The sequence below is a fragment of the Cataglyphis hispanica genome, chromosome 10 (genome assembly GCF_021464435.1).
Source record: "Cataglyphis hispanica isolate Lineage 1 chromosome 10, ULB_Chis1_1.0, whole genome shotgun sequence".
In the NCBI taxonomy this organism is placed as follows: Eukaryota; Metazoa; Arthropoda; class Insecta; order Hymenoptera; family Formicidae; genus Cataglyphis; species Cataglyphis hispanica.
Window position 1 is genome coordinate 916,299 of NC_065963.1, and position 26,158 is coordinate 942,456.

Below are 26,158 nucleotides of genomic sequence, written 5' to 3' on the forward strand. Positions count from 1 at the left end.
CTACGCGAATAACGTTAACGGCCATAATATTTACCGGTTTATCGGAAGCGTACCATTTATTCGGTTGTAGTATGCGAGACGAGAAGCCTAAAAGCGAACCGATATTATCGGGTTTAGTAAAATTTATCCAATACGCGCATTTGATCTCGCTTCTCATAGTGTTATCGTTTCCGCGAAGCGTTATAATGCGTTCGCTCTTCTCGCCCTTCTCGTCGTCGAAGAGATCGTCATCGGGGTCGTCGACGTCGTACATATAATCGTCGTTCTCGTCTCTCGTCTCCGATTTCTCCTCGCTCCGTTTTCGCTCCGTCTCGCTCTCGTCTCGCTCCTTCTCGCTCTCGTCTCGCTCCCGCTTCCTCGTTTGCCGTTTGCGACGAATCGCCGCTCTCAGATACGCGTCTATAGCGTTTAACTCGTAAGATCCAACGGGAATCGCGATAACCTCGTCGTTATCGTCGAAGTAAAATTTATTGTTCGTGAAATTTACATTCGGTATCGTGTTGTAAGTCTCGAAATTAGTGAGACCTAACTCGTAATCGCCATCGTTCAGATCTAGAGGCGGAAAATAGCTCGCCGTGAGAACGCTGCTTCGTCCGGATAGCGTGAGAGTCAGCGACATGATTGGCGGACGGTTACGGCCGAAAATTTTTCCAGTCGACCTCTCGGAGAAATCTCAGGCACAATTGGCCGCAAATGCTCTGATCGCTCGTCTGTTGAGAGTTACGATTGTATCGAATAGACGCGTCGCGTCCGAGATAACGTTCGAGTTCGCGCGGCGGACGAAGATTGCCGAAACTGTCGTAATAGATCGCATCGTTGCCCCTCTTCGCGTACGCCACCCAATGAGTGCCCGGCGAGTCGTCCAAATTAACGATACCGCTCTCATTACGGCGCGCTCTCGTCGGAAGAGCGTCGCGCATAAACACGCCCCTGAAATGAGGCACGCGCGAGAATATCGCGGCGCGATTCAACTGTTCGTCCGTCGTCGCACCGACGGATGGGAGATTCCCTAGCGTTTCGCGCGAAGTTTTTTTTTAACGATTCTTCTTCTTCTCGTTGAGGACGCACCGCTTCCACGTTTGTAAGGCGCGAGGTACAAACCGCGACCTTCCATCGCGCGATTGTGGCGCTGCAGCTCCTCCAATCGCCGTCGCGTCGCCTTGCCATCGTTCACCGCTCTCGCGATTCCCGCCGCTCCTCCAGCCAAAGAACCGAGAACTCCCAGTAACGGCAACAGGGGTAAGAAGCCGCCGCGTTTCGCCGCGGGAAGCGTTCGTTTTCTCGCGGCGATCGTCCTCCTCCTCCCGCTCTTCTTTCTCTTGACTCTCGCACCCATTCCGAACTTCGTCTTCGTTCTCATAGTCGCCCATATGGCCGTCACGGCGGCTCTTTCGCTCAAGGTCGCGTCGCTCGCCGCGACGCGCTCGCGCGCTCTCTCGGCGAGCGCTCGATCGGCGACGTGTCGATCGGCGAGGTCGCCGCTTCGCGAGTACGCGATGTCGTGCTCGCGGCAGGCCGCATCCAACGGATTGACGCCTCGATCGCCTCGCGCGAGTCTCTTCGCGAGACGAGTGCCCGGCCCGCAAAATTGATAACCCGGTATGTGTAGCTCGAAGGGTAGCGCGTCTATCGCTCTGTTCAATAAACCCGCGCCACCGATATCGCCGGTTATATCGCCGTTCCGCCTCGAGAGTTGCATTCGCAGCAATCTTTAACGAGCGGCGCCGGTCCGTCGATGTGCGTTCGTTGCCAGGGACGATTGTAGTGTTCCAGGCATCTACGATAGCGCCGTATCTCCGGATCCGCTCTTATATGTTCGGGCAATCTCTCCCACACTCGATCCACGTAGCGACCGAAGTGTCGCAGCAGGATCGTCTTCGGGATAAACCGCAACTGCTCGGCGGTAAGTTCGAGGATATCGTCGCTGTCTAGTAATAGGATGAACATCCCGATCGACCGCGCGCGACTCGCTACTGCGCGATCCGCGACGATCGATTCGTATATAAATAGAAGAGCCCCGTCTCGCTTCGCGAGTGCATCGCGCACGCGCGACTATCGACGAAGATGCGCTTCGTGCGGCAGCCGATCGCGATAAAAGTGACGAATCTGGACGGTAGAGCGCGAACGGCGAACGACGCGGAGGCGCGCAGACACGGCCCTCTTCTGCCGAACGCTATTTGTTGCGTCATTTGCGGTCCCTCTAATTGCGGTAAGACGAACGCGTTGATAAGTCTGCTGGAAAGCTCTCCCGCTCGTCCGCCGTGAGAGGCGCCATAGGCGCGACCGTGTTCAGAATATCCCTCGCGCGAAAAACTAAATCTCGCAATTCTCGAACAAACCACGATACGCAACTCTCGCCATGATACATCCTGTACATAGATCTAGCGTCGTCGAACGCGCACCGCGCGTAATATCCCACGCTGTGAGCCTTATGACGCTGAACGATCGACGCGTTCGGCGTTCTCCTCTCCTTTTCCCTCTCCAGCACGCATTCTAAGTCGGCGCATACACCACAAATGGAACTCGCTCCTTTCTCTCGTAATTGCTAAAATTTAACGACTTGTCCTCCTCGGTCGGTAGAACGATAGCGCACTCGTTCATTCTCTTGCAGTCCTCGCTGTGAGCCGACAACTTGTCGCTCGTTCGAAAATAGTGCATGCATCTACGAAACGATGTTAATTATTACACAGAACGTATTATTAACGAATTAACAAATTTTTCTAGTTAGTACTCACCGATCGCATATATGCGCCTGTGTCCTCGGGCGCTCAATTGCGACCCGACGAGACGAGACAGATTCTTGATCCACGCGAAGTGCGTCGCGTTATCTCGTCGCGTCGTATCGCTAAGATACAACAGATTGACGTGTCTCTCTCTCTTGCTAACGGTGAGACGCAGAGGAACGATGTCCCCTCCCTTATCCCTCTTATCCCGAACGGTATACACGTTGATGGATATATCGTTGAGTCGCTCGAACTTAGCAATTCCGTTTAAACTCATGGGAAACTCGACATCCTCCAGATTCAACACAGTGGTATAATGAGGGTACCGCGAACTTCTCTCCGCGTTCCTTTCGACCGGGTACAGAGCGGCGACCACCGACCACGCGAAACACGCGTCGTCCGCAGATCTCACATTAATTACCGCTTTTTTCAGTTTAATCTTTCGCGGTATCTCGACGTAACATCCCGCGCGCATAGGATTATATCTGTTCACGTTCACCGTTAAATTCAGTATTCGCGACAGCGCCCATCCGCTATCGCGCTCCTGAAACTCCTCCAGCGAAGCTAGAATCGCGTCGATCACGTGATTCTCGTACCACTCTCGTAAATCGGACGTGGGTAGAAGCGGAGGATTCTTCGTAGCGACAGTCTTAACGGCGATCTTGTCGCCCGAGACAAACTCGCCATTGAACGCGGTATTGACCTTGACGCTGCCGCATCTGCCCATAGCGTCGCGCACTCGATCGAGCACCGTGTCTCCGGCGTCCTCAAGAAACCGCGAGGGTTCGATGTAATCGAGATTAACAACGGCGCCGGTTAAAACGCGCCTAGCGAAAGCCGTCTCGATCTCGGACCACGAGAATCCTCTCGCCGCCGCCTCCCGAACGCTCGAAACGCCGACGCAGATCGTCCCTCGCGCCCGTCAATCGGACGATTCGAGCGATCAGGGAATTGATCGTCCCGGTGGATCTTCCTCGACATCTCGCTCTCAGAGACTCGAGACGCTCGTCGCACCGTCGCGCCCACGCGAGATACTCGTCCGCCGTCGCGACGCTTTGCGCGCTATCGAGAATATCCTTTTCTTCCATTCCTCGATATAAAACTTTTACTAATAAATTGCGTATTATCGACATTTGTATACCCTCGATACTATTAATTCGAACATCGACCACTCTTTCGGCTAGTCTCGTTAAAGCGCTCGATACGTATTTCGTCTTTAAAAATATCTCGCACTCCTTCGTTATCTCTAGATTCGTTCTTCGTCGTTAACCCATTTGCATCATCGCTCTACTTAAGCCTCCGCATTGAAACATCAGCGACGTTCAACAAACGACTGACGCGTATCACCACGCGCGGTCGATCGTATGTGTAGTAACGGGCACCGAAATTATCGATGATAATTCATGATAAAAATTCATCGAATTTATTAAGAATATACTTTTTAAACGATTGATACACAGTGTTATATTACATTTTTTTACACAAAAGGAAAAACAAATATTTTTTATAAATAAAATAAACTTATTTTAATTAAAATAAATTAACGTTCGTGAAATTCTTTAAAATGGTCAATACATAATGCTCGCGGAATATTCCGCGCATGGTGATAGTCGACTGTCGCGACCCGCGGATTATTCCGCGCTTTGATGCAAATGGGTTAAATCTTTTTACTAATAAACCACGTATCCTCCTCGTCGTACTCCTCGATGTAAAACAAGGCTCTCGTATCGCAACCGCTGCACTAGTGACTCGACACGTTGAAAATCTCGTCGATGAGACAGCTCGACCGCACCACCTCGCTGATCGCTATCTCGCTCACGTGCGTCGATACGCTTCTGACGTAGCTCGGACGGCCCGCGCAATCCTCGCAATATCTCTCCTCCTCCTCGACGTATGTTCCATTGTCGAACAAACAACCGAATCGATAATAGCAATGCACGACGTGATTAATCTCCCGCACAAAATTCGGAACGCCGTAACGCGGCTTCCAGTTGCGATAAAGCAGATAGCGATCCGCTCCGACGTCCGCGAAGGGTTCGTCGAACCGCGCGTTACTCGCCTCTCGCACGAGCTTCTCCGTAAAGCCGATTTCTCTTCCACGGCTTAAACGATCCCTTTTGTAATTACCGTGCAATTCTTCGCTCAAATGGATCGGTACTCTCAACGTCCGTATATCCTCGATACTCTTAATTCGAGCGTTAATCGCTCTTCCGGCTAGCCTCGTCAAAGCGTTCGGCGTATACCTCGGCGTTTCGAGAGAATTTTTCGCGATTCCTCGATCCATCAATCATTTCTCAATGCGCGCAAAATCTTCCTACAGACGAACCACGTTTCCCCCTCCTCGAATTTCTCGATATAAAACAAAGCTCTCGTCTCGCAGCTGCATCAGTGTCTCGATACATCGAAAATCTCGTCAATGAGATAACTCCCTCGCACCACCTCACCGACCGTCACCTCCGTCACGTGCGTCGATACGCTTCTAACGTAACTCGGTCGGTGCGCGCAATCCGCGCAATATCTCTCCTCCTCCTCGATATATCACATTATCGAACAAGCAACCGAACTGATAATAACAATGCACGACGTGATTCCTCTCCCGCGAAAAATCCGGAACACCGTACCAACACTTCCACTTACGATAAAGCAGATAGAGATCGGCTCCGACGTCCGCGAAGAGTTCGTCGAACCGCGTCTCGTTCGCCTCTCGTACGAGTTCCTCCGCGAAATCGATCTCCTCCTCGCAATATAAACAGTCTTTGTAATGACCTGTGTCGTTACGAGAGCCTCGCGGACCGTCCACCCGTCCGCAGAAGAGGCCGGCGCTTAGCGCCCCACAAATTTTCATATAGCCGCGCCGTTGCGAGGCGGCGAGCCCATCGTATGAGTCGCCGCTGGGCCATGCGATCCCCCACTAGGGCGGCGCGAGCCTAAGTAAGGGAAGCCGGCCGGGTATATAAGCCGGCTCGACACGGCTCTCGGCACCAGTCCTGGTCCCGATCCTCGGGACACTCGAAGCCTCAGAGCGCTTTCTGAGACTCCAGTTGACCGATCCTTATCCCGTTCCTTCGACCTGGTCCAGGAGACGAGTGCTCTCGTCTTCGGCCGAGTGCTCTCGGCGTCCAGTCCTGTCGGTGCGAGGGAGTGCTCTCCCTCACACCAACTACCTCCGGTACGGGGGACGAGTGCTCTCGTACCCTGTCGAGTGCTCTCGACGACCGGCGTTGTCCGCGACGAAGAGTGCTCTCTTCGTCGCCTCCTCGCGATACCGACGTCTTCGCGCACCGTGCAACGACCATCGGTGGTCCGCGACCGGGAGCCTTAAGCTCCGTCCGATTGACTCCGCGCCCGCGTCTCTTGTATATACCACGCGTAGTCCCTAAGCCGTCTATATTAAGTAGAGAGCCGGTGCCCGCTCGTGACGCCAGGAACAGCATCTCCGGCGCTCAGTCCTTTTCAGGATAAGTCGCCTAGCGCGCCGGTGGGTCCCTAGTCCTTTTCAGGATAGACCGCCGAGCAGTGCAACTCCTCGGATCCGGACGTCACGTCCTGGCACGGGTTCGCCGTTAAGAGTACGGATTCGACGCGGCCGCCCCGATTTTTGTAGCCGATCCCATTCTCTTATTTCATGTGACGATTCCTCTTATATTAATTTTACCGTTTCTGTTAGTATAGGCCGATCTCGGTTGTTTACTCCCTCAGTTAAGTCCGCCATATTCTAGCATTAAAAACCCGGGCTGCGTGCCCAAATTGTATTCGCGCGTCCTAAGCGTAACGGCCAATTCTATTGTACCATATGTTTGCACGAATAAATCTTTATTATTTGTTGACCAAATCGAGTGTGTAATTTGCGAGCTCGAGTCTCTTCCTTCTCCCGAATCCTGGAACCGGCGAGCCGATCCGTGGCGTCGGGAAGGGTAAATCGTTACATCTTCTATATAATTTTTACGTAAATCCTCCTTCAAACAAATCGGAATTTCTAAAACGCGAATATCATCGATACTATTAATATGAGTATTAATCACTTTTCCGGCTAATCTCGTCAAAGCGCCAGGTACGCGTCTCATCGCAACGCTCCGGAAAAATATCTCGGAACGAACTAATATCTCGCGATAGCGACATCCTTTTATAACGACGAGAACAATGAAAAAAAGCGCATTTCGGTTAACCGGATAACTCCGTCGCCGGACGCTCTCCTTACCGCCGAACGACGAGAGAGATCGAACGAGACGATTATCTTCGCTTCTGCGCCCGTAAAACCGCGATCGACGCATCGCCCTCTAATTAGACGCATCGCGCTCTAAGCCGCGCCGATAAGCAAACCGCGAATCGTCCTTCGACTCACGTTTTATCCTAAATAAAGATTATTATATAAAAGCATTCGACGCCTATTAATAAACGACGCGCTCGAAGCGGCGCCGATAAGCAAACCGCGAATCGTCCTTCGAAACCAAACCCCCCTCGCCCCTCCTCCTCCCCTCGCCTGCAACGGCACGCGCAAAACCCCCCCCCGTCCCACGCCTCTCTCGCCATACGTACCCCGCCTCTGCTATCGCCGTGCCATCTCCTCATCTCCGAGATATTTTTCTATCTTACTTTTTTATATACCCATCTCTCTTACTCTTTCAGCGTTTCTTAAGAGCAAAGTGGGCTAGAAGCGGCCTAGATTACCTACTTTCGTCAGCTGGAATAACCAACAATCCAAAGATCTCACGGAGTCTGATGAAATAAATTCATCATGCGAAATTCAAGAATTCCAACACAATCCGGGCCTATACTTTGAAAAAATCGGAGAACTATATTTTATTAAGGAAACATGGAAGTTAGTAATTAAATTGAACCTAACCACATTAAACAATAGAATGAATGAACAAATATCTAACTATTTAAAAGAAACCGAAAAAATGTGCGACACCATGCGATTACAAAATCACTACCATCGGAATGCATGTAGTACGCTCGATATAATAGCAAAAAGGAAAGCCAGATATCTTAAAAATATAATGACACAAATTCAAACAATCTATAAACCATCGACTAACCGACGTAGAGGACTGATAGACGGAATAGGCTCGAAAACTCATTATTCGGAACGATGGACGCGAATGACGAAGAACGTATCAATGAACAATTAGATCTATTAGAAAATAGGCAACAAATAATACAACACGTAGCTAAAAACTAAATAAAAATATTAAATAATACTATAGCACACATTGAAAAGACAGAAGATATAATAAATCGGAACGAAAAACTTCTGCAACAACGGGTTACAGTATATACGGAACGCGCCGAAATAAACGAACATTTCATAATAATTACCGCAGTTATTACAGAACTCATACGCGACGCGAAAAATATAATTGAATATCTAACGTACACACGAAAAGGAACAATGCACCCGAAATTAATGCCAATAGAAGCAATTATTACAAGTCTAAAAGAAGCGACGCAACAATTGCAACAAGGGCTGTACTTCTCCTTTAAAATACACGCCGAAGATTGGTTAGCAATAGAAGAACAATAACTACAATAAGCGCGTTTTACGATAAAAGAAATGTTTATACTATACTAAAATTTCCGTTAATTACACAACCAAGTTACGACATTATAAAAGTAATTACACTTCCCGTATCTACACATAATAACACATTTTATAACACAAATAAATAATAATATAATTGCCGTAGATAAGGAAAAACTAACCTATCTTAGAGTAACGGAAAAAAACTTAAAAAATTGTATAAAACGAAACACTAAGTATACATGCGAAAATGCGATACCGATTTATCGCACGAGTCGGAACGCGCCGTGCGAGATACAATTGTATACACAGTCACAACAACACAATTGCAAAACAAAAACAATTAACTCAATAAACGCGATTTGGACTAGACTACAACAGCAACAACTTGGCTATACGCAACTAACGCAGACTAAATAAAAATACAATGCGATAAGCAAACCGAACGCAAAATTATTAAAAATACAAGAAAAATTTTATTAAGAGGAAAATGTAAATTGACAACGCCAGACATGACGATTCAATCGACAAAAATCGTGTACGAAGTAAATATAGAAACCTATTTACCAGAGTCAAATATTACGCTCCTACAAGACGAAAAAAGGACACATGACAACAATACTTTAAAAGACGTGACAGAACACCGAGCGGAATTAATAAAATTAAAAACTGAATTAGAAAAATTAAGCAATAATGCACAAGATAACGAACAAATTCTCTGCTCAAAAACAATTTGTTTATCCAATAGCAACGAGCGGACTAATAACAATAATTATAATAGCGATTGTAACATACACAATTATAAAAAACAAAAAAAAATAAAGCAACCATCGGTAAAGATATGCAAGGAAGAACCACGTATATCTTATGGATTTCCAAGACCGATATTAAAGCGTATCTAAGCACACGATTTTAGATAATAAGAAACGATTATATCAAACATTATAAACGGGAAATGATTGTAATCATTAGAATAAGAAAGGGTATAACAATTGTAAGAAAAACGTTATACCCCCGTTTTCCTTTTTCAACGGGGGAGGGATTTTATAGCCCAAATAGCTATAACCGAATTATTATTAATATTAAACAGCTTAAAGAGATATTTCTTAACACAAGTTAGCGAGATATTGCGAAAGGCGTATAACGTTTCCAGCGCTACACAAAATGCTGACAAAGCAAGCCACGCGCCGAGGCTAAGCGATTGCGAAAAGGATCGAACCACCCGGAAATGCAAGGAATTTCGATCGAACGGTCTCAATTTGCATTTCGACCTAACGATTCGAGCGACACAACCATATATGGTCATGTCGCTAAGAGATCCCCTCCAAAAATCAATCAAACATGAGACAATAAAAAGATACCACCGCGAATACGTGGCGGGCAGTCATCACTATCAATTATCGGGCAGTCATTATCACCGCTTGATATCGAACAGTTACCGCGATCAACTTAACTCAAGTCTAGTTGTGACATGAATTATAACACGAACGAAGCCATATCTGATCTTGCGACCGTGACCGCAATATCCGATTCGCGCCGACGTAACCCTATTCCATGATACGCACATCTGTGAAGGGGAACGATCGACAAAAGAAAGCGACTCAATATAGAAAAATAAAACTGATTTATTCAAACGTAAAAATATAGTTTTTCCAATAAACTGGCTCCCCGATCCGGTCCTCGGCTCCTAGGCCTTTGATGGCGAAATTCCAAAATTCCAGTGCCTTCCCGCGAGGCACAAGTAATTCGTTAATATTGTTAATGTAGTAATTCGAAAGTAATATGGGAAAAATAGCCAGATATAAGAGTAACTAAAATTGAAATACGAGTTGTTGAAATGAATTACCCAAGAATTATTTTGGAATAATTGATCGGAAAAATTTAATCACTTACTATTTGTAGAGTGCATTGAATTTGACCAACAGAATATGCTTTGGCGGTAGATCTTGGCTCGTCGGCTCGTTGGATGGAGGTTGCAGTCACTTAGCATAATCTTTATTATTAGATAGTTTCTTATAAAGTAAAGTTTTTATAAAAAAAAGCAAAGATGCTCTTGGATAAAAAATTTTAAAATTAAAACTCGAAATACACTGACTGTGAGATGCGATGGTAAAACTGGACTATCAAGAGATAGATAAACCTTTACGGAAAAAGAACGTCAGAGAATGTGTCGCGTTGACTTTGCTGACGCCTATTAAGTCCTTTGCTCCTTCTCTCTATTGATTTGTCAATATAATTTAACGAATTTCTATTCACGGCCTCCGATTTCCTAGGGCGTTCCTTTTAATTTTTAAGCCGTAGGTATTGGTGTAAACTTTTATTTATAAGACTGAGTTTCGACCAATGGAGAGTAGTTGCTGTCGAGTAAGGGTGAGGGCTTTTGTTTTACAAATCGCGTCGTATCCATTGGACAGTTCGCTATAATCAGCTAATTTGACATTTTATTACTTGCCTTAAAATTTATGTCAAACAGATAACATAAGAGGGTGGTCTGGCAAGCGAGCACGTGGTGTCAAATGTCGCGAGTTTTCGGCTGCTGATCATCTGTGGTTCATTACCTCGCTCTATTTTTTGTTTAGAGTTCTTGGGTCTGATATCCGGACTTGAGTTTGAATATCTCGCTGTCTGTTTGTCATTTGCATCCGTATGGTTTTAGATTTTTAGCGTTCGACTGTCTTTTATCTTTTGTTTTAAAATTTTCAAACCCTTCAGAGTGGATTGTAACGTTAAAATTTATGGATCCGCTGTATGATTGATTTTCTAATATTACTTCAGAGAATTAGTCTCGCTTGCCAGATTTCTCCTCCTTATTATTTCTGGCGAAAATTTTTTATATTATTAACGTATTTTCGGTGAAAGAAAATAATCGTGGAATCTGCGGGCGTAATAACTTATATATCAATAAAAGAAATTTTTAGTAAAAGTTCGTGAAGTCTACGGGACGTAACATTCAATTGTTGTGACATGCTAATAAATGAAAAAGAAATTATGTAGAAAAATGACCTATGAACGAGAAGAGAAAATTAAAAAATAGAATAAAAAGTAGATAAAGAAATGATAAATGATTTAATTAATAAATAAGAAAACCTCAGAGACTCAGCAGCAAACCATCAAGAAACTATAAATAACTAAATCTGTAAATAAATAAATAAGGAAATATTAATGACTCTTGATAGGCAAGTTTTATTATAAAGGAACGATGAATATAAATAGTTAAATAATCAATTATCAAGATACTAGAAAGGAATAAAGCGTAATTTCTTTTCAATTTTTTAAATAATGTTAATATAAATAACATGTTGCTAATTATGCATTGGACAAACATCGTTATACAAAGCTACGAAAATGAAAATGTTAACAATGACATATTATTGATGATTGAATAAAATAATTTTTGCCAATTTATTTCGAATATTTTTTTTTATTTAAACATTTTCTTTGTTTCGTAAAACAATTAAATGTTAATGTATAATTCCATTATGTATTTATATATTATATAAGAATAGTTTATTTAGTGCTGTGTAATTACGTAAATGTAAATACGTGCTAATCTATCGTTTTATTACAAAATGAATAGTTTATCTGGCTGAAAATTTCATTCATTAAGATATTTTTAATATTTGTAAAAGTTGATAGAAATATTTTATTTCATTGTTTTTTTCTGATATTTTGCAAATTGAGCATACATAATTTAGTATTAGATCCACGATTTTTAATAGCCGATAAAAAAGCCGGCATGTCATTACCGAGTAATTGATTTTTGCAAATTTCGAATTTGATAGTTTTAATATAAGTGTAAGTTATACCTGAAATATAATTAATTACAATTATGTATTAACAATATATGTATTCGAATAGATTTTTTGTATAATCATCGGAAGGTATAATTCATTTAATTTTTGTGGATCTCCTATGGAGCTTTTGAAATTCTTTGACTGAGATATGATGTGCAAAATTTCGATATTATTAAATAGGCAATTGTCGTTTTTAAATTCTTACTATTTATGGCGAATCAATAAATATCGATAGGCCTTTTTGAATTGTAGAATATTTGGATTATTGTTAAATATATTATATTGTTAAATCCCTTACACCATCTTTGTTAAATTTAGCGTTTCTCATTTTTAATTCACAAGATCGCCTCATGTTGGCATTGTGAATTGCTAAAGAGTCTTGCCATGATAGTTTTTTCCGTCATGACTGTCTTTCATCGATACTTTAATTAATAACAAGTTTCTCATCTAATCTTTTCTTACTCATGTATTTGCATTGTCTTTACCACTAACAATATTATTAAAAATAATAATATTATTAAAAGCCGTTAGGATAAATTTTCGTGACTCAAATGACTCCGATGGACTCGGAGATAATTGAAGAATTTGCCAACCGTTTTAAATCAAAGATAATTACACAAATTATTTAATTTCTACGATTGTTTTAGTTTATTACTTATTATTAAAAAACACCAACGAAATATCATTAAAAACTGATGGTTTTATCAGATTTAGCATATTGGAAAAAAACTTGCTACGCGCTGCTATAACTAGATAAATTTTTGTTTCGATAGTAAAAAAATAATTTTACAATAAAAAATTTATTTTATTGTTCTTGCGGCAGTTACATAAAAGATTTATATATTTTCGATAAAAGTGGATGAACTAAAATAACGCACAGCGACTTTTTTCTTTTAGCCACACTAAATTCCTTAAGATCACCGGTCTTTAATCTCATCTATTTTCTTAATTTATAATCACAATAAAAATTCTCAGGTTATGAGTTTAGCATGTAGTTGTTGATCAAGTAAATAATTGTGGATCAGATTATAATCGCGATAAATCTGAAAGCAATTAAATTGTAAATTGGATTTACGTGGAAAGAAACATGAATGTGGATCGCACAAGCAGGGCCTTGCCAAATCTCACTGAATTAAATTAATAGAAATGGAAATTCGATGTAGAATAAGTTCTCGAATCCTTGGAATTGTTAGATATTGCGCTCGGCATTGAGAAAAGGCCAACTGAAGCGGAGAACGCAAAAAAGTGGCGCAAGTTGGATGCTAAGACCCGCCATGTGTTGTTATTGAGATTTGATGATCAGATTTGAATGATGATTATTGGGCTTTATAAAGTTCGGAGATCTTGGGAAAAAAAAGAAGAGCCTCAAAAGATTCTAAAATTGCGCACAGACTTACCATCGCATCGAAAGGATTTTTTTTACTAAGTTCGATTTTTTTCATCATACAGTTGTAAGCCGTAGTTGTTGGCACTTTGCTCAAGTGCTTTGCAGCAACTTCTTGAGAGCGACTTATTGCAATGTGTCTCGAGCCATTGAGAAGGATGTCGATGTGATGGAGATGGGTAATAAAGCTTTGGTAAGTCATCATAATCAGAATCACGGACGTAATCAGAGGCATAGCAAGCGCGGTGATAAGAGCCGTAACAAGAAAAAGCAAAAGAAGACGCAAGCTTGTCATTTCTGTAAGGAAATTGAACATTTGTGCAATAATTTTTAAAGTGGAAAAACAAGCAAATCAGTGGTTAAGATGAACAAGGTCGACAAGACCAAGACAGTCAGAAAGAATAAATGAATGTCGTACTGACTTCGAGTATCCCGATGCGCCAATCTTACTAAAGTTAAATAATGCGCTTTACAGATTGTGCATAACCAGAGTATGTACAAGATTTACAAATTGCTGAAGACATCGTTCAAAATCACTATTGGTGATGACTTTGCCTTGTAAATTCTTAAAAAAAATAATCAAAGCTTCAGTAACGGATAGACTTGGGAACCAAGGATATTCAATAAAGTTTGACACATTTCTGATTTGGACGTTCTTAATTTGTTCTCGACTAGATATTTGATAGCGTCACAAGGCTTTGAAATAGTGTTCCGCGAAGAAAACATCAAAATCAAGATATGGTCACACTGTTCTTACGGGATATCTGGACAACAAGGGACTTTATTATTTGATGATTCGTCTTCGTGAACATGTCACCAAGAAGGCTGTCGGAAATGTCAAACTGTGACACGAATGTTTTGGACACATTAGTGTGGACATTGTGAAAGCAGGGCAAAATATATCGTCATCGAGTAGGACATCACGGCGAACGACACGGCGAACTTAAACTTTGTGATCTCGAGAAGTTGTCATTGACGTTCGAATCTATTCTGACTTGTGTTTAATAGAAATTGAATCAATTCCTAATAAAAAGTGTTTTGTTGTTTTAAAGATGAAGCAAGCACAAAATATACTTCATCGAGTAGAAGATAAAAGTGTTTGACAAATTGCGTGGTTTTGTCATTGAGTAGAAAGCCGAGCGCAGCAATTAAATGATTACATTGAGGATGAATAACGGCACATCAATGTGCGGTGCACCATTTATATTTAAAGCAAAATGAAATTGGACTAGAGAAAAATGTCGCCTTTATCTATGAGTAGAGTCTCGTTGAGTGGGACAGTAGGATGTGTCGAACTCGCACGCATGATGATTTATGGGCAAAGAAGTTGCTCAAAATCTTGTGGATCAAGATCGTCAACGCGCAATTTTCCTTATTAAATATGTCATTAAGCGCGATTTGAACAAAACGACTCATAATTGTGGACTGACGAAAAGCTAATGGATATTAAACATCTTTGAATTTTTGGAACACGGCTCATATTCCAAAAGCACAAGAAGCTGAGAAGCATGAGAAATATGATCTGAAGATATGATTTTAGTTGGATATGAGAAGACTGTCAAAAACTTTCGATTTTACAATGAGTCGATTCAAAAAATGACAATTCACAAAAATGTCGAGTTCGATTTAACAAGCAAATCGACAATAAATACTGGTCATCAAACTATTGTCAATGAAACAAAAAGTGACACGTGACTCAGCAAAAATGATGGATTGCAAGATGACAAAGTCGAAGAACTGCGAAAACGTGGACAGGCTGTCGCGAAAAATCTAATTTATGAAGAGATTAATTGCCTGATCAAATGTGCAAGTTTTAATCACATTTCACAAACCACAATCTTATGAAGAAACAATCATTCCGCAGAGGCATACTACGTTGGATTAAGTCTTTGGATTGTGAGATAGATTCAACAAGATTCGACTAAAACGAAACTTGGATTCTCGTTGACAAGCCAGAAGATGCATTTTAAAAAGCAAATTGATTTTAAAATTGAAAATTGAATATCGATGATTTAATTATGAGATACAAGTCACGTCTTGTGACTTAGAACTATTTGCAGAAGAAGGTTCGAAGAATCGATTACTTTGACACATGGGTTTCCTTCGTGATGCAAAATTGGGTTCAAATTATGTTGACTATCGTCCATAAACGAGGAATGCGAATTCATTTCGACGTGAAGATTGTATTTTTGAATAAACAAAATGTTATGATAAGGGCAACAAAGACTGTAAATTGAACAGGATAATTTATAGGACAAAGCAAGCTTTGTGTACCTTCAACAGATTATTGGACAAGTTTTTATTCAAGTTTGAAATGACACGCTTGAAATCTGCCTCGTGTATTTATATCTCAATTACGGAAACTTTGTCTACAATTCTTGAATTTTGGTCGAATGGAATTTATATCGATGATAGTTTATTGGCATTGACGGACAATTTGGTGATTGAGAAGATGATCAAGTTCTTGAAGGAATTTGAATTGCATGTTGTGGAATTGTCATGCTTTGTTGGAATGCAAGTGAACATCAAGTCGAGGATACGCTAAATTCATACATCATACATCACTCACATACCTGAGAAGTTTAAAATATCGCGATGAAGGGGCCTGATGTTCCTTCGATCACATTGTGAACTGCAACTAAAGACAACGAAGTCGAATTATTCATATCGCGAAACAATTGAAAGTTTGATGTATGCCATAATGAACACTCGGCTGGACATTCTTGTATGCGCAAATTGCAAATTGGTGCACTTTATGAAGAAGCCAAGTGCACATACAGTAGTGAAAATATTCCGACATTTAAAAGGAATTCGCGCGGAATTATCTATAAGACGATTACAAAAAGTTCAAATTACCAACGTTAATTACGCCAACAATTTGGGCGAATGTTGGACAATACGAGTGGACATGTTTGATTGTTGGAGTTGTTGCGTGGGCATCCTGGCTATAAAGGATTCAAGCTCAATTGATATATGAAGCCAAATATGTTACCGCTATCGAGTTATCAAAAATATGCTTTGGATGCACCAATTGCTGAAGAATATCGGTTTGCAAGTAAAAGGGCCTTTAGCCTTGCGACAATCAGAATGCAATCATAATTATGCAAAATCCCAAAGGTAATGATTGTAATACATTGATGTCCGTCATAAAGTAATTCGAAAATATCAGCAAGAAAGACGCATCAATGTCGAGTATGTTCCGAGTATGACAGAAGAGCAATCCACCAGATTAACGAAAAGATTTTATGGATTAAATTTCTAAAAGTTTATTCGCACGATTTATATGAAGTAATTATGCGAGCAGTCTCAAATTATAGTTTTTTTAATAAGTTTGATTGAATTAACAGTTGATTACGAGAGGGACTGTTAAATTTAGCAATTGTCATTTATAAGATCATCGCATGTTGGCACTGCTAGCGAGTTATAATGTTTCCGCCATGACAGTTTCTCCGCTTTGATTGTTTCTCTTTGATATTCTAATTAATAACAGGTTTGTCATCTCAAACTCTTACTATACACATGTATGTGCATTATATCTACTTACTTAATTTATAATCACAATAAAATCTCTCATTTTTATTGCACTGGAGGAAGTTTTCAATTATTTAAATCTTGAGACAATTTATATGTTAATAAGTATGTCAGCTCTAAAGTCTTCAGTCTGTCAAAAATGAAAACATATTTTTAAACATATAAATATTTCCAAAAAACCAATTTTTCAATTTGTATTTAAAATAAGCGTTTTCCTCGTTTTTGCATAAAAAAAAGAATATATTTTTCGAACTGTTCAGCTTGTAAACTTATAAAGATTAATAATTGCTGTTAAATTCTAAGCAAAAATTAGCCATATTGAGGCTGTCTTTAAACTGAAAATTGATATTTTTATCAGATAACTGCAGCAAAAATATGAATGATTTGTTAATTCTTATTAAGATTTTGTAATGCTAATCTCACATTCATTATTTTTAAAATATATATGTTTATTAATTAATTTGTTTGTTGCTTTTAAACCTTCTCTGCTCTGAAAATAGTACAATTTAACAATATCAATCTCACCGAATCGAATTTTTCCATCTAGAATTCTCAATATTTTTTTATTTCTTTATGTATTTTTCACCAATTTTATCATATTTAGACAAAAATTGAAAAAAATAAAACGATTCATTATAGGATGCATAAAATAAGGCTAAAATTAGGAGTGCCATATCGAAAATTAGCACTCAAAGAAGTATACATGTTTCAATTAGTTACAATTCCACTTAAAGTTATTGAATAAGCATAGCACATACAATTGTGTAATTGTTTTGAAGCTTCTTTTAATAAATTAGCCTGTGTATTGCTAGTCAAACACCGAATCTTTTTAAAGCATTTATTTGTCTTTTTTTACATCAATTGATTCATTTCATTATTCCATACATAAAAATGTTACAATAAGATTATTGAAAACTAAAAATTTACGAGATATTTTATTTCAAAATATATCAGATTAAGATATAAAATAACTCGAAGAAACTTAATGAAAAAATACTTTATTATAGTGTTTTGAAAAGATTTAAAAAAGAACTATAAAAGTGTGCGATAAAAAATGAAGGTTATTATTAAAAAAAATAAAGTTGACCTTGAAACAATCTTGAAAACCATCAGCTATAAATATTTTTATAACATCAACTTATATCCCTTTCTGCATTACTGCACTTATATCCCTTATGCAAACTTATATCCCTTTCTGCATTACTACTTGCGAATTAATGCAACTTTTATTTGAAAATTTTTTTTTGAAAAAGATAACATAAAGTTTCTGAGATATAGTTGAGCGCGAAAGATATAGTGAGCGTGCGAGCGAGCGTGCTCCAAAAGAGACAAGCGCGAAATGAGACGGCCGACGGACAACGACACCCGCGAGTATCGAGACGCGCTCGATTCTAAGATGAATAGAATCTTAACACTTTGCTATATTAATCATACGCGAGGTACGATTATAATTCGCACGCGGCGGATAAACAGCGATAAATCGTCTGTCTCGGAGTTGCTCCGGTAGTCACACAACGGCACTGAAATATGTCTATTTCAATAAACGAGACCGAATCTTTATCTCGCTTGAATAGCGTACACGCGTCACAGTACTCTGAGCGGAATGCGCCGCGCTCGGTTGGCGGCTTACTTTTATACTGTCGTCGCCTTCTCGAAGGATCCAGAAGGTCCCCGAAATTTAGTCATTTCCGCCGACAGTTTTTAGGAGACTTGTTTGTCGCAATTTTACCTTAGATCCTTCGAGAAGGGCGACGATGTTTGTTGTTGCCGCACGTTTTCGCTCGGTCGCAGAAAACGCTACCTCGCATCGCGCGCGCGGCGATGACGCGGTCGCGCGGCAACAAAAATGCGAAGTTCGAGATCGTTGCAATCTCGAACAATAGTGGACTGATTAAAATGGCCCATTCTGTATGATTATATAATATATATATATATATATATATATATATATATATATATATATAATTAATAAAATATATTAAATAAAATTATAAATATTTTATAATAAAATTTGAGGAGAACGATATACATATTAATCAAAAGCTATAAATAATAAAAATATAATAATAGTGTTACGTGCAGACTCTTTAAATTCTGAGCCAACGGGAGGGCGTAACCTAACTCCAGATAAACGCTAGACAACGTGTGTCTTGTAGGCGAACGAATTGACCAGAGGTCTAAGACAAGTCAACAGACAGTTTACTCGGTCAGTAGGCCGTTCGTTCCCTGGGGGTGGTCCCCTTTTTGGTAAAGGAACTGAATCCCTATTACCCTATTACCCAGGACGGGACCTTGTGTGATATCAGGGTATGGGAAAGAGAACGGCTTAATAAGCTACGCGAATTTTAAAGTTAAAATTTTGCATTTATTCAAAAAGAGAAAGAAAGGAAAAGAATCGTTAAATATGATTGCAGGTACATTTAAATATTTAATTATTAAAATATATGTATATATTTAATTACAATGAAGTAATCCTATTATGAATTATAAAAAGTTACATTTATATGTGTGAGTATGAGTGTGTGTGCGTGTGCGGGAAATTGTTTGTTCGCGGGTGTTATATGAGTGCGGAGGTCATCAACCGGAATCGAAAAGGACAAACTAAAATTTACACTCCGGTTAGGTTTTATAATGTAGAAATATAATTAAATAAATAAAAAGTGTAAAATGAAGAAATAAAGAGAAGGATTATGAAGGGTCTTCGAATTCGATTGTAGAGGGGGGGAGGGAACCTCATCCAGAAAACTTCGATACGGACGGCAACAGGGAACGGGGCACCTGGGACAATGAAAGGGATGATAGAACCAGGTGGGGCAGTATGGAGGATTTCATAAAACTGATGGAGGTCGACTATGTCGGGACTGACGCAATAGTCGTTGTCTTTGAGAGGGATAGGGAAAGGGGGAAATTGATTAATTAAATAGCGATACCAGCTCTCGCGATCCAAGTTTTCGAAGAGGGGCTCTGACACTTCTTCGCAGGACTTGAAATCCGACTTGAAATCCCGCGGTTCATCCTTAAAGTCAGGTAGCTCCTCCAAGAATTCCCGGACTTTCCCGAAAACGTTCGACTCTTCTGGGAGATCTGACGATTCGAGAGGCGAGGAGCGAGGGGATGTTGAGATTTGCGGAGGTTAATAAGGAGGAGAATTTTTGAAAGGGGAGGAAGAGTTGATAACGGTGGTCGACTGTTGATAATTGAGGGGAGGTGAATATTCAAACGGAGGAGAGGAAATCCTCGAACACTGAGGTTCTTCAAAGATTATAAGAGAACAACTAGAAGGGGGCGGAGGAGTACAAGGTTGCGAAAATTCCGGGAAGGAAACAGGTATGGATTCCGATGGGGAAGAGATGGGTGAATACGAGGGAAGAAGATTGCCTGTTGTGTGTGTTGGTGGATTAATTATTAATTGTCGTGCCTTTGAGTCGAATGAATCCTTATCTAAATTAAGTTTACTATAATCTATTTTAAAATTAGGATCCGCGGACGCTCGAGTCAGGAGTTTCCGGATTGTCCTATTTTTCCTATTTTCCTATTTTTCCTATTTCGGGCGTTCTTTGTCCAGCGCCGTTACTGTGCCGGGGTAGGTTTAGTTTTTCGTGTCATATCCACTGAAGCAGCACACGTAATCTTTAGGTAAAGGGTAATTAGTTTTAATTATTAGTTTTAAGAGACAGTTCGATAATCATTTCTCTTTCTCTCTTACGTTTTAAAGACGAGATAACGAGATAAAAAGGAAGAATGAAGTGCATGAAAGAAATAATAAATCTTAACTAAAGGGATCCAAAGAATTTTGTTAACAAAGATACGTTGTAAATAATTATCGTGAATCTTATCGTGAATGAAGCTAAGTGCGAAGACTGATCCTTTTCGTTACATAAGAACCTTTAGGTTATTCGCATCTGACGATTCATAAAGAAAGAAGGTAGACTGAACCTAAAGCTGAGTGTAAACACTGATCCGAAACGTTACGTTCGAATCTTTAAGTTATTCACACCTGCCGATCCATAAAGGAAGACGGTATGGTAATGGATAAAATTTTTGGTATGCGATATCAAGAAATATTAATAGAAAATACATGTATCTTTGGGTGCATATTTAGAGAAAAAAAACAATAAAAATAATAAAAAAAAAATGATTATCTTATAACTGTTTTCCTTGAAGAAAAGAAAAGAAGAAGTATGTAAGAAACAGGTATATAAAAAATAAAAATAATAATAAAAAAGAATTAGTAAACTCACTATTTATAGAGTGTGATGAGATTTTGTTATTAAATTTATAATGACGGGGCCTCGGGTACAGAACAGCTGGCTCGGAGATCCGGTGGTCGATGCTGGTGTACCTTTGGTGTGCGATCGTGGTTCGCTTGTCACGCAGATGCACTTATAGAGTTATTACTCTTTACACTGTGCAAGTGAACACTATAACTTTACTTAAGAGAGCCGCACTGCATGTAATTGAAAAAAAAATTCCCTCAAATACCGTTGCCAGAAAGAGCGAATGATATGCAAATACTAACTGATAGAAAATGTAACGCTGATATATAAGAACTGTCGCACGACTGTTAGAAAAATACTAATGACGCTGGCGACGAATATTCCGGCGCTTATTAAGCCCTTTGCTCCTCCTCTCCATTGGTTTATTAATCTAGTTTAACGAATAGTTTTTCTAATCACGCCCTCCAGTTTTTCTTAGAGCCTTTTAAATTTTTAAATCGTAGGTATTGGCAAAGACATTTGTTTATAAAACTGAGTTTCGACCAATGGAAACTAGTTGCTATCGAGTAAGGATGAGAGCGTTTTATTATCTACTCGAGTTTATCGCACAAGTAAGACTGTCAAGCGAGCACGCATAATATCATTTTACCGTTTCGTTTTTCATCCGAATTCCTGATATCGATCTATTTATTGTGAGAACTGTTAGTCATAGTTTATAATTTGTAAAAAGAGTTTGTCACCCAATGCTTTAGTACTTGATTTTTATTATTTTATCTGTTTATCGTCTTAAATTATAGCTTAGTTTCTGTTTATATCGTATAACCTCTCAGGTTTTTTGTGATCAAATGTTTATCTCGCCTGTCGGTTCTTACTTTCCTTTGTTTATTTACTTAAACGCAACGGATTCTTAAGCTATCGTTCTTAAGTCTATTTATTTAAAAAAAAAAACAATCGTGGCGTCCGCTGGACGTAGTAATTTATATATCAGTAAAAGAAATTTTTAGTGAAACAAAAGTTCGTGAAGTCTACCTGACGTAACATTGGAGACTCGTGCGATTAGATATATTCCAGCGCTGACATTGCTGAAAAACTGGAACTTATACCAGAATTTTTCCAAGTTGAAGCGGCTATTCTTTTCATTGATGCTTCGTCCAATAAATTGGAAATGGAATTCTCTGTAAAGAAGTAGATTTTCCCATAATTCCTCTTGCTATGGTATTGTGTATCGAAGGTCGTTCGGCAGGAAATATGTGATCTCTGAGATCTTTTAATTCTTCTTCCGAATATATGACGCTGATCGCGAATGATCTTGGGTCAATGTATTTCCATGTGGGCTTGGTTAATGGTTTCATGATGGTTGGTGACAAGTCTCTCTATCAGATTAGATATAAATTTGTACCACGAATCCCCTAAAAGGTACATGGCAGGTGCAAATTAATTGCAAGTAATTGCAAGTATTTGCCTTCCTTGTAATAATATATGAGTTTGAGGCGTTAAAAAGTGCATTCAATTTCTTCTGGTTACTGATAATTGATCTGGTAATTGAGCATAACATTCTGTTGTTCTTGCGTTTTACATGTTCTTGCGTTTTTGAGTTTTACATTACTGGTACACATTTGACATGTAGATTACTTCTTCTACTAAAAGAGCTATATATCCAAATCGAGAGCCAGTTCCACGTAAGATGTGATTCCAACGCTCAATTCAATGTCCAAATATTTGTATTGGATGTTGTAGATAAAGCGTATTTTCTTCCTTTACGACACACGATGAATTAAAGCGCTACAAAATTGATTTTTATTTAAAAATTATTATTTAACAATAAAGTATAAAATTTTAAATTATAAATTGAAACTTACTTGTTATTTCCTTCTTATACGGCGGAACTTTAACGTCAATTGGAACATAGTAATTCATACTGTTTCCTTAAGCGGAGTACATTTCTCTAACAAGGGAAGGGCGCGATCTTGGGGTCACCGAATTTAAAAAGGTTTTTATATAATGTAGTATTCTACTAGAAGAGTACTTGAGCAAAGCGACAGGCCGCAACGCTCAGCCATTTTCAAGAAGAATTTATTTAAAAAATATAGAGTTCCTTATATTTGGCTCCGTTAGATTATCGAGAAGTCGGCTCCGTTAGATTATCGAGAAGTCGGCGCAGCTCGGGTGCTAAGCGCGTGGCTATCACGCAGCAGACTCGGGTTCCAATTCCTATCTCTCGCATTTTTTTCTCATATATTTTTATACAATCCAGCACGAATGTTTATTTATATAAAATAAAGTTAATTTAACTAACAATTTTTCCTTTTAAATTTGCATTTTCCAAGGGCAACTTTTTTTTTAATTTACTCCGAAAGTGGGCATAATTTTTTCTCAATTTACAAACTTATTATTTTATACATTATAAATATAATACGAACGGTGTCCAAATGAACGGTGGACAAATGAACGGTGTCCAAACGAATGGTGGGTAAATGAACGATGTTCAAACGAACGGTGGGCAAATAACGGTGTCCAAACGAACGGTGGGCAAATGAATGTTGCCCAAATGAACGGTGTCCAAATGAACAGTGTCCAAGTGAGCAGTATCCAAGTATACGATGTGTATTTTCTTACGTGTCCAAATACACTGTGTCCAATTGGACCGTGTGCTAAATCTTGTGTCCATTTGTAACGTGTCCATTTGCACCGTGTCCAATTGTACTGTGTCCAAGTGCGCCGCTCCCGAATAATATATATCACCTTCCTTCCACCCACCTCTTCCTGCGAAGAAAGAAGAAAAATTAAAAAATAGAATATGGAATAACTAACTATCTAACTGTTTATAAAGGTGTTAGCAAATACGTGCGTACATGACTGAGCACCTAAAGTAGTCGTGCTACGCGAGCGCAGGTAGTCGTACAGTCATCGTTGGAGATAATAGAAAGAGTCTTATAGATAAATACAGAGTAGTTTTGACTGTCAGAGACTTAGAATAATACTAAGTGACGTCACAGAGCCGAGGGTAAAAAAAGATAGGCAAAAATATTTTCGTATAACATTTAAAATACAAAATAGTTTTTTATTTATTAATTATTTTTTACATATAAGAATATACACGCGATATTTTGTACGATAAAATTATTTTATTTACATTTAAATGATATAAGTATAATATTCACAAAATATTTACAAAAAGATATTATTAGCGTAGCGAGAGAGATCTTCCAGGTCCGGGAGTTCGTTGCAGAACTCAATCGATCGCTTCTAAAAATTCTTCCTCGGAAAATTGGTGAGACGGAAGAGAGGGTGAGGCGTATCGTCAAGAACGATGGTGGTTATCGACGAGAATGATTGCAGGATGACGATAGTTCGGGAGAAAAGTATTTTTGTATATATGGGGGAGTAATTAGGAGAAGGATAAGCCGGCGAAGACAGAGGCTTGTTCGGAATGTGTGTGCGAGTTTCCGTGGAATAGCAGCCAATAAAAATAACAACGAGCGAGTCGCTGTTGGGTCGAATTTTCGATTTCTCGCTCCTGCGACGACCACGTTGGTGGAAACAAAATAGTGCTCCTTGCATGATCTGGTTTTCACTACACAAAGCGATGCAAAAATATTATAAATGTTATTAAAATAGAAGCAAAGTATATGAATAAAATTTATTAATAATCAGTTACTATTTATAATCAAACTGTAATACTTCAAACTTTCAATTCACGAATTTTTCACGATAGCTGCTAAGCTGTTAGGAAACGCTGTTGCAAGAAAAACACTGGTATAATGCAATCTTAGAATAACTAAAATGCTGGTAAGTAAAGTTTGAAAAAAATTGTCTTTAAATCCTAAAGGTTCTCTTTTTTACAGTTTTTTTCGAGGGCGTATTCTGATTTTTGGAAGCAGAAATTTTCCAAAATTTTAACGAATTAGAATTGTGCAGAAATGGGGAACTAGCAGTTTTAGCGAATTAGAAAAGTAAACGCCTAGCGACGTTATAGTCAGTGACAATAGAGGATTCTTGAAAAATACGTGTGCATCTGAGCGTGATGGAGGTACAGACGTTATGACGTCATAACAAAGAGATGATCTCACATTTATTTATATTGGCTTTATATACAATTAAAATATTACACAAGAGTATAAATTTTTATAACATTCATCAAAACATCAATGTAACATCGCGTATTTTTATGCGTAAAATAACGCCACATCCGTTCTTTGAGTGTTCTATTAAAATGTTCCATTATAGCTGTTTTAATATCGGGATTACGAATTACGCAAAAACAAATATCTTTTTCTTTTAGAAAAAAAATTTTGTACGTGGCGAGCAATAAATTCTTTACCTTTGTTAGTCTGCAAGTATATGGGTAAACGATCTCTGTTTCTCGAGAATATGCGTTGAAAGGTTTTTACCATACAAGTACCTGTTTTATCGTGTAAAGGTTCTACCCAAACAAATTTACTAAGTTCGTCAATAAACCGTTAATAGATATGAATAGCTCTTGAGGTTACGAAGATTGATAAAATCAGCCTCCCAAGTCGATATTTGTCATATTATAATGTAAACGCGGAAATTTTCGGCGTACCGGACGATGCAGCGTGTATGCATCTTATGATTTAAGTCAGTCGATGACTTCATTACGCGTGAAACTCAATTTAGCAGCGCGTGACAAATTGGCCGCCGCTGAATATCCAGCATAATTCTCGGGATTGTAATAGAATTTTTCGAGTTCCATAATTCAAGTTTGTTCCAGTTGAGTAAATCTTTACTTTTCTTTGTCGTCGACAGTTCTACATAACCCGTTAATGTTTTATCGGCGGATATAAACTTCGTATCTTTTTCGATTCCGTTCGTTTCGTGCATCTTATGGCTGTACGACTTTGAGCATACGGATGAGGTTTTTGGTGCGAAACTTCCGCGCGGTAATACGATTTTAATACGAAAATCGCGATTTCCTGAGATTGAAAGGTGTGCCTATGTCATGCAATAAACGAGCAAACTGAATTCTT

At 39.4% G+C, this 26,158-nt stretch overlaps 1 protein-coding gene across 1 annotated transcript in view; it reads right to left on the reverse strand.

Moving 5' to 3' along the window:
- Positions 1-26,158, reverse strand: part of LOC126852472 (matrilysin-like) — a 57,438-nt gene that overhangs the window by 6,863 nt on the left and 24,417 nt on the right. The gene's annotated exons all lie outside the window — the stretch shown is intronic.